Raw genomic sequence first — 8,611 nt, forward strand, 5'->3', positions numbered from 1 at the left:
TCAGGCCAAAAACACACACCTGGACAGAAACAGGCCAGAACGCTGCCTCTGGCACACAGCAGCACACACACATGCTCTCACTCACTCAAACATGTGCACAATGAGCCAAGATATCAGACATATCAGTCCACATGCAAAAAAAACACCATGAAAATATTCAACACATGGACACAGATGAACACACATCAGCTCGGTGGCTCTAAAGAATCACGTCACGACAAACACACACATCTGATGCTTCATTTGAGGCCGTTATGAGACTACAGGGACACAGTGTGTGTGTGTGTGTGTGTGTGTGTGTGTGTGTGTGTGTGTGTGTGTGTGTGTGTGTGTGTGTGTGTTTTGCGGGGGCTTTCCTCCTCCTCCCCTCTCGACTTGCTGACCTGTACATAATGTATATGCTCGTGTCCTGATTCTCACTAAAGCACAAAAAAAAAACGTTGTCTGTCTGGCTTCTTTTTGTTGCCTTTATTCAAGCGTTTATCCAGCTCTTTTTTGGGTCATGACCTGCCCCTGCTGGGGCACTTAGTGGTTGGTGGTTTAAAAGCCTTGCTCAAAGGCATCTCTGATAGACAGTAGAAAAGAAAATGTACTTCCCCCACTCATACTTTTCCAGTGGAGATCCACAATACTACAATTTAGTGCTAACTTTCTTTTCCATGGGTCATTGCTTCGTACGAAAAACTATGAACGGGACATTTGATTATAGGTTTGGTAACATGCAAGCTGCAGTTTTCTGTATCCGGCTAAAGCTAAATGTACGTGTTTAGACATAAACACACAAAATACACACATACAAACTGTTTATCTTGATAACAGTTGCAGGGAGGTGGCACCGACCCCAGAATGCATGAGGCAAGAATCGAGGTACACTCAGGTCACCCATTTATCACACAGCTAATCACACAGCTCTTTTTTGTTGTTATTGGCTTCATGGTCTCATGGAAACCGCAACACACACCAGGTTGTGTTTCCTACAGTTCAAGTCTAAGGGTCATATGAATGAATCACCAGTGTGTCCTACAGGTCGAGGGAGAGCTCAGATAGGACAAAGCATCAAGTAGAGAAATACAGAATAAAAACAACACGCCAATTGTATGACGCACTTGGAATCATGAGATCCAGGGAACACTAGCACATGACTGTCTGAGAGCTATTTGTCAATTGCGCACTATCCCTCCTGCCCTTTCACAAAACTGTGAAACAGCACCGTGGTGAAACATCTGTCAGACGCTGCCACACTGAAGGTTCATGGGAGTCCACTCTTCACCTCGAGGGGCGGAGTGAGCTCTCAACCCAATCTCACAGAATTCATGAGCATCAGCTTCGTTTAAAAAAATTCAAATTCAAGTTCATGCACGCCTTGGAATGATATTTGTGGTTAAGTTTGCATGAATATTGATTTGCTATAACAGATATGATCAGATCTAGGGTAAAGAAAACGTCTCGGTTAATCATTTAATCTGTTAATAGATGGTTATGAAAAAAATCAGTGCAAGTAGAGCGATTCATCGTTGGGCCGATTTTATTTATAGTTACTTATAATAAAGTTTATGTTTAACCTGTAAAATATCAAGCCTCAATTACATTTCTTTGTCATAAGGGCCTGATAACAACATCTTGGGAATAATTGCCAATTTTATTAATAAATATGTTGGCTGATGTATATATTGGCACCTTACCTAACCCTAACCCTTGTTTTGTCATCCAACAATCAAAAACCCAACAATATCCAGATTAACATGTTATAAAACTTTGAAATACAGACAGTATTAACATTTAAGGATCTGAAGTCAGTAATCATGTTCAAATTCTCTGTCAGTCCACTAATAGATGAATCATTCCAGCTCTAATCAAATAAATAGTGACACAATTACTGAGCTGCAAAAATCTGAATTGTCAGCAAGAATCTGACTGGGGCTTCTATTGAGAAAAAACAATACATACTGGAACAGATCCTGGAAAAGCCTAGGAATACATTTTAAGAACCAAAATAACTTCATCCCACTTATGTCTTAATACCAATCGTCAGGAAACACCATTGTGTTTCATCCTCTGCCTCTCTGTACTGTTTCTAACAGCCACGCTGTATCTTTGTATCTTTCCTCAAACAGTGTTGTTGTCTTAGGCCTCGTAAAATCCTAGAATATCACACCAGGATACCAAGAATGTCTCCATGGCGTCATGCCACGTACTTGTACTTGCGTAGATCCAGTATGTTCTGGCCCAGCAGATGACTGACTTCAAATGTTATCATTTTCACAACATGGCTACAGATAAAAGCTCAATTTTAAACCCTAAATAGCAGCAGAAAGTCGATGACACAGACATATCATCACCTTTTAGGTTAATATACCTACATAACAAACAGTTGGCAGTATATTCAACCTGCAAGTACCGGAGCCATGTTTCTGTCCATTTGATGATTTCAACATTCAGTCCTTTTTTCAGCTCTGTTTATGGTCTCTAGTAAATCCTGAGGGAGACGTTTGGCTCTTTTGCTGCTAATGTCCCATTATGTTCATCAGCATGGCTCTCTGTTGTTTGGAGCTGGGCACGTAGCCTACAGTGAGGTATATGACTGAGAATGACCCAAAACAGTGAATCTGGTGCCCGGAACTAAATGAACTGAAAGACATTATACTGCTCACAACAATACAGATGTTACTACAGAGCCTATGAGCAAACATGACGGGTGAGGATTAGCATTAAACACAACACGTAAGACAGGTGTTTATACCTAAAATGAGATACAGAGGCTTTATTCAGATTTATTCCTCTCTCCGACCTCGAATCCATCCTTCCCCTCTCCCACTCTCACTTTCCTCCCTGATGCTTCCTCTCTTCCTCCATCAGCATTCCTGAAGGTGTTCAGCATGTTCTATTTATGTGACAACCACACATCCGTCTATCACACCACACAAAGCAACACACCACTCAACCTATACTTAGCCGAGCTTGCGTTTCAGCGTGGGAGCAGAGTTTGACAAAGTTTGTCGCTCGCCTGAGGATCGGGGGGCTCACTAAAACCCATTATCCTCAACTCGAACATTGTTATTACTCGTGTGATTACGGTGATGTGACTGGAAAGGACTCGCTGGTGCTGTCTGAGGTTACACATCTCGCTGGAAATCAACTCGACAGCTCTGCTGAAGGGGGGAGCCAAACTTGTTCTGCATCTACTCTGCCTGAAGATTTAAAAAGATGAAGCGTTGCACGCCAGATTATTAACCTCTACAGCTGCTTTATCAGGACGATGGGTGAAAATCTGACTGCTACTTGTCTAACGGGTGCAAATGGGAGGTGAATTATCTCAACCCCAAGAGTGTTAGCATTACATCATTGTAAGACAAATGCAAGACTCTGTAGCAGCTTGTGTCAAACATTATTAAAATTTAGGAGTAAAAAACATCAGTTTTTCTGCAAAACTATTATGCAATTTAATTTTCAAAGAAGTTAATTTTATCTGTGCAATTCGTGCAAACAGTGTAATACATTCATTATAGAAATTCTGCTAAAGGTCCATCACAGAAATCAAAGGCCAGAAAATGACAAGGCCAGAAAACCAATATGATTTCTGCTTTGACTATGTTGCTTGCAAAGAAATAGGAAATAAGTGGAATTAAATTATATCAAATGTTTAAATCATATGTAAACCCTAACCCTAACCCAATCATCTAGGATGTAATATGTAACCACTCCAGAGACCTCTGCAGCTCTCTTAAATAAGAAATAGTGGTTATTCTTATGATATTCTTATTCAGGTCAGTTTTCACATAATGCCACTTTGAGCGGTTTAATAAAAACAGGCCCGATACCTCACTCCCAGTGCAGTTTCTCACTACTTCATTATGCATCAGGGCTTAACAGGATTTATTTAGCTCTGCTGTGAAACACATAACTCAAGCAATGCTGTCGTTTGGTTTTGATTACTGTATTATCAGTGGTTTGGCCTGGTTCCACACACAAGACACGAGATATTGTCTCCATGTCAGGGCATTATATTGATTATACAGCAATCATCCTCATAAATAGCCTGAGGAGGATTTTTAACCATGGATGAAAAAACTCTAAAGTTTTCATCCCTTCTGCCATAAATAGAAAACCCAGCTACACCTGCACACAGTATATTGGAAGCCAAAACATAAATTTGATTTTTTTTAATTAACTCATCAGCACATTTACACTTGGGGGTAAATATTAGCGGGTGGGTGACAGTGAATCTTGTGTCAGGCAGAAGATGTCTGGGTAAGATACAGAGAAGTAACACCGGAGTGACTGTGGCCACGGCTCCTGTCCGCGATAACATATAATATGGTTCAGACTCTGGAAAGCACAACGCTGATAAGCCACTGATAGCATCAGCTCCAGTCTGTTGTGTACCACAGGAAATTAATCTGAGATGCAGGCCGGGCAAACAAAGCGCACACACAATTACACACTGTGACTCACACACCTCCATGTACACAAACACACTGATGCATATGAAATACGCCGATGCCATGCATTTGCAATTACTCCATGTGCTCTTATCTGATCTTAGCTGCTACTGCTGCCTACATAACAAATATGGAAAATGGGCCATTGCGATTCGACAATTAACACAAAGGCAGGAAAGGGCAATTCAGGAGTATGAGGTGGTTAAAGGAAGAGAAAGAGAGTGCGACTCCGCCAGGCTCATCCTGTAAAGAGGTATGTGACGTACAGGGTGACTCAAACATCCCCTGAAACATCCATCCATCCGACATGATATGATAGAAATAAAGCCAACCACTAACAAGGTGATAAACTACTTCAGTAAATAACGATTACATGTTCTTATGATAAAAGTGAGTGCTGGGAATTGATTTTAAAGATCTACAGTCTTCATCAGGCTCAGCTCCTCATACTGGTCCAAAGTCTTGAGCCGATAAGACAGAAGTTCTTGCCTCTGACGTTGAGTCTGAAGACAGAGGAGTCACAGTACAGAGAGGTTAATGAGGGATCAAAAGTTCAGGAGGTTATAACAATGGATTGGAATGCTTGGATGCTAACAGGCGCCAAGAAATACTAAAACGTAGCATTGGCCAAATGCACTGTACAGATGCACAGTACAAAATTCTACCCATCACTTCCGGCAATAACTGGCCTCACTTTTCTAACTTCATCACATACTTATTAACCCCCTCTGTGCCTGACTCTGTTCATTTAGATCTGTGGATGGAGCTCTGCTGGTTATATTTCCACATCACAGAGTCCCCGATACCGTGCGACAGTTCACCTGTTGAGATCAAACAGGCCATTATCCTCAGAGGGCAATCTAACTCATGTCATGCGGGAGTGCACCGTGGTCCCAGACTTTTAAACAGGGTCCACAAGCGTATTATGGTAATTTCTGAGGACCAATTTGAAGTTTAATCCAAGGTTGTAGACAGAGGGACCCTCTATAAGTGACTGGATCTTGACTGGCATCATGGTGGGAAGACGGGGTTTGAAGAGCGGGTGGAAGACACCAGGGAGAACGTCATTCAAGAACTGAAATCTGCAAAGTTGCCTCATATGAACAATTTTCATATGGAAACTACTTTTAGCATGACACTGGTGCCAAGACACACATCCCCCCCTCCTTTTTTCTTTTAGCAAAATTTAGTGATCATACACATTTATTATATTTCAGCTCTTTAAATTTGTTGTTGTGTGGTATTGTCATATGAAGAGAATTGGGGAAACTAGATAAAATGTTGTATTGTGTTAAAAATCCTGAAAACCTTCACACAAAAAATAATCTTTAGTGTCTTTCAAATCTCTTTTTAAATAGATTTAATCACAAAGATTTTCTGATTGTGGTGTGTAGTTTTAATTGTATTCCCATCTGATTCATGAACTGATTAACTTTCTCTTGTTTTTATTACTGTTCTTTTAATCCTCATGTTTATTTTCTTTCTTTTAAGGACTTTGTAACTTTGTTAAGTTTATTATTTTTATGGCTCAGGTCCATATGTTAAGATTGGAAGATTATAGTATAGTATAGTATTGTATTATAAGTAACTAGTATTATAATCAGGTTCAGCCAGAGGAAGACTGGGGCGTGCAGAGCCGGGACATTTAAAAATGTCCAGTGTTTACAATGACCTCAGGAGGAAGGAAGCAGCAGCTCCGTTCCCTGACTCGTGTTCCCGGAGGAGGAGCGGTGCGAAGAAATGGAGCTGTGGGCGGAACACGGAGGAAATCATACAGTCATGGTCCAGCCCCCCGCCTTTCATCCCCCGACCACCACCACTAAACCACCCTTGAGTGTTGCAAAACACACGCAGCAGATGCCAGCTCCCCGCCCTCAACAACACAATCACATCAGATCCATGTTTTGCACAAGGGCTCCGTGATATGGCCCAAAATTACATCAAGATCAAATCAGTTGATGTCGATAGTCATCATGATAAATGTCACTTTATTGGGTCTTTTAGGGTTTAAGGCTGAGAGAAGGTTTTGGTTTCAAACTCTTCTTTATGAGCAGAAAACACACAAATCTGAGGTTAATCAATTGTGTTATACCTCCACACTTTGTTGCACAATGCATAATCAATGTATCGATATATACGAGACTTTTGTTGTCCTGCTATTGATGGAGTTATAATGCAATATTGCTTTATGTCTTTTTGAGCTATTTTACACAAATCAATTTAGTTAGTCAAGTCTTTCACATGTTGCTTTGGTTGCAATCTGTCGACACATGGATGTGACAGTCCTCTGCAGCTATAACAGCAATGAAGACGAGGATTTAGAGACGTGCATTGATTTCTGTGTCATCTTGCAAAAGTTCAAAACTGAAAAAAACAGAAAAAACCATCAGAGAACCTGAGGGATCCTGTTTGAAAAGTGAGATGAGAGATGAAACACAGACTTATCATTGACTTCCACTTGTGGGTGTCAGTGATTCCACAGGAGGTGTGACAGCAGGCCAGACAACAAGCAGGTCCCTGCAGATGTTGTATTAGAAGAATGTGAGGACAACAACAGTCTACGTGGATTTTGATGGACACTTCATGTGGCGCCTGCAACACAGCGAGCAGCCTGATAATCGCATTACTGTGCAGGTACACAGGCGAGACGTGGAGGAAGAGGAGGAAGAGGAGGAAGACTCTGGTCTGCACAGCCTCACCTGGCGCTGTGCACGTCAAGTTGCGTCCGTTGTGTTGAAGAATACAAAGACACAACGTATCTGGTGATGACATGTGTGGGACGGACACACGTCAGATAATCCTCCTTCACGTACTGACCTGAGACCACAGCTCAATGTGCATATGTGTCCACGCTCCTGTTAGACAGACATGTATGTGGACAGCAGCACAACACACACACACACATACATGGGCTACACACACACAGACACACACACAGACACACACACAGACACACACGTAGGCCCATGTTATGAATCATGTATGCTCTCTCAGACACACACACACACACAGAGGAAGTTCCAGTACTCACTGCGGCTGTGTGTCCTCTCCAGTGGAATAAGCTCAGTTAAAAAAGATGGAGGAAGGGGTTCACTATCTTCTGCTCTCCGGTGGTTCTGCCGCCGTGACGCCGCGTAACGGGACCAGACGGTCAGCCGAGGTGACGCGCTCTCTCCCGGGCAGCCTGCCTGTCTGTCTGCTCCGGTGGACCGCAGCTGTCTCTCTGTCTGCTCGGTGTCTCGCTCCCTTTTCTCCCCCGTGTGTCTCCCTCTCCGCTCGGTCTCTGACTGACTGACTGCTGCCTCCCCCCGGTGCTCGGGCGCTCCCGTGACGTCAGCGCGGCGGAGCGAGCGCGCCCCCGAGACGTAACAGCCTTTAACAGCCCCTCCCTCCTCTCTCCTCTTCCTCCCTCCCTCTCTTCATCATCCATTCATCATTTTGTATAACAAACATATTATTATTATTTACATGTCTAATTGTTAGCTTTGACAACGATATCACGTCAAGTATATGATAGATTATGATAATTTACATCAAATTTTACTGTAATATAATTATATCAAAATTATGCATTTAGATATAGTTGATTTATATTTATATACACTTTATATATATATGTAGATATCTTATATTTTTTATTAACATAACACTTCTGTAGACTAAGTTACAAGGTCCTTTATGAATAAGAAAACGCTAGAGTATAAAGACACATGAAAAATTAAATAAAAAGGCAATCATAAATGTGAGACGGGATAAAATAGGTAAAAAATAGATAAAATTATACATAGGTATAAAAAATAGAAACTGGAATTATGTAAAATTAAGATATCTATACATCCATCTATTTATTTATGTATTGAGTAAAATAGTTTCTCTAAGATGTAGTTGAGAAGAAGCAGAAATATGCATATCAGGGGAATACTCAAAAAAAGTACAAGCACATGGAATTAGGACAGTTCAGTAGGCCACAGAAAAGTACAGCTCTTTACTCAATTTGATGGTTTTGTGATCATTTTAAGACGTGAGATGATCTTTGATTTGTTGCAGTGTTGATTTGATCATTTACACTCAAATACTTTTATTTGTTTACTTTCATTAGGAGGTGTCTCATTTCGTCATGTGTCATTCTTGTTTACATTTACTCAGTATATCAGAACCAGTCAGACGTTCAC

General features: G+C 41.3%; 1 protein-coding gene across 16 annotated transcripts in view; it reads right to left on the reverse strand.

Moving 5' to 3' along the window:
* LOC118101418 (ELKS/Rab6-interacting/CAST family member 1) overlaps nt 1–7,754 on the reverse strand; it is a 130,564-nt gene extending 122,810 nt beyond the window's left edge. For 4 of the 16 annotated variants that reach the window (XR_004694537.2, XR_004694536.2, XM_035147169.2 and 1 more), the window contains exon 1: nt 7,471–7,751. The gene's annotated coding sequence lies outside the window, so the exon portion shown is untranslated. Of the gene's footprint in view, nt 1–7,470 lie in introns of all 16 variants that reach the window. The other 12 variants (XM_035147173.2, XM_035147171.2, XM_035147170.2 and 9 more) reach the window with 6 other exon arrangements.
* Nucleotides 7,755–8,611: the final 857 nt, after the last annotated feature.

The sequence above is a fragment of the Hippoglossus stenolepis genome, chromosome 22, assembly GCF_022539355.2.
Source record: "Hippoglossus stenolepis isolate QCI-W04-F060 chromosome 22, HSTE1.2, whole genome shotgun sequence".
In the NCBI taxonomy this organism is placed as follows: Eukaryota; Metazoa; Chordata; class Actinopteri; order Pleuronectiformes; family Pleuronectidae; genus Hippoglossus; species Hippoglossus stenolepis.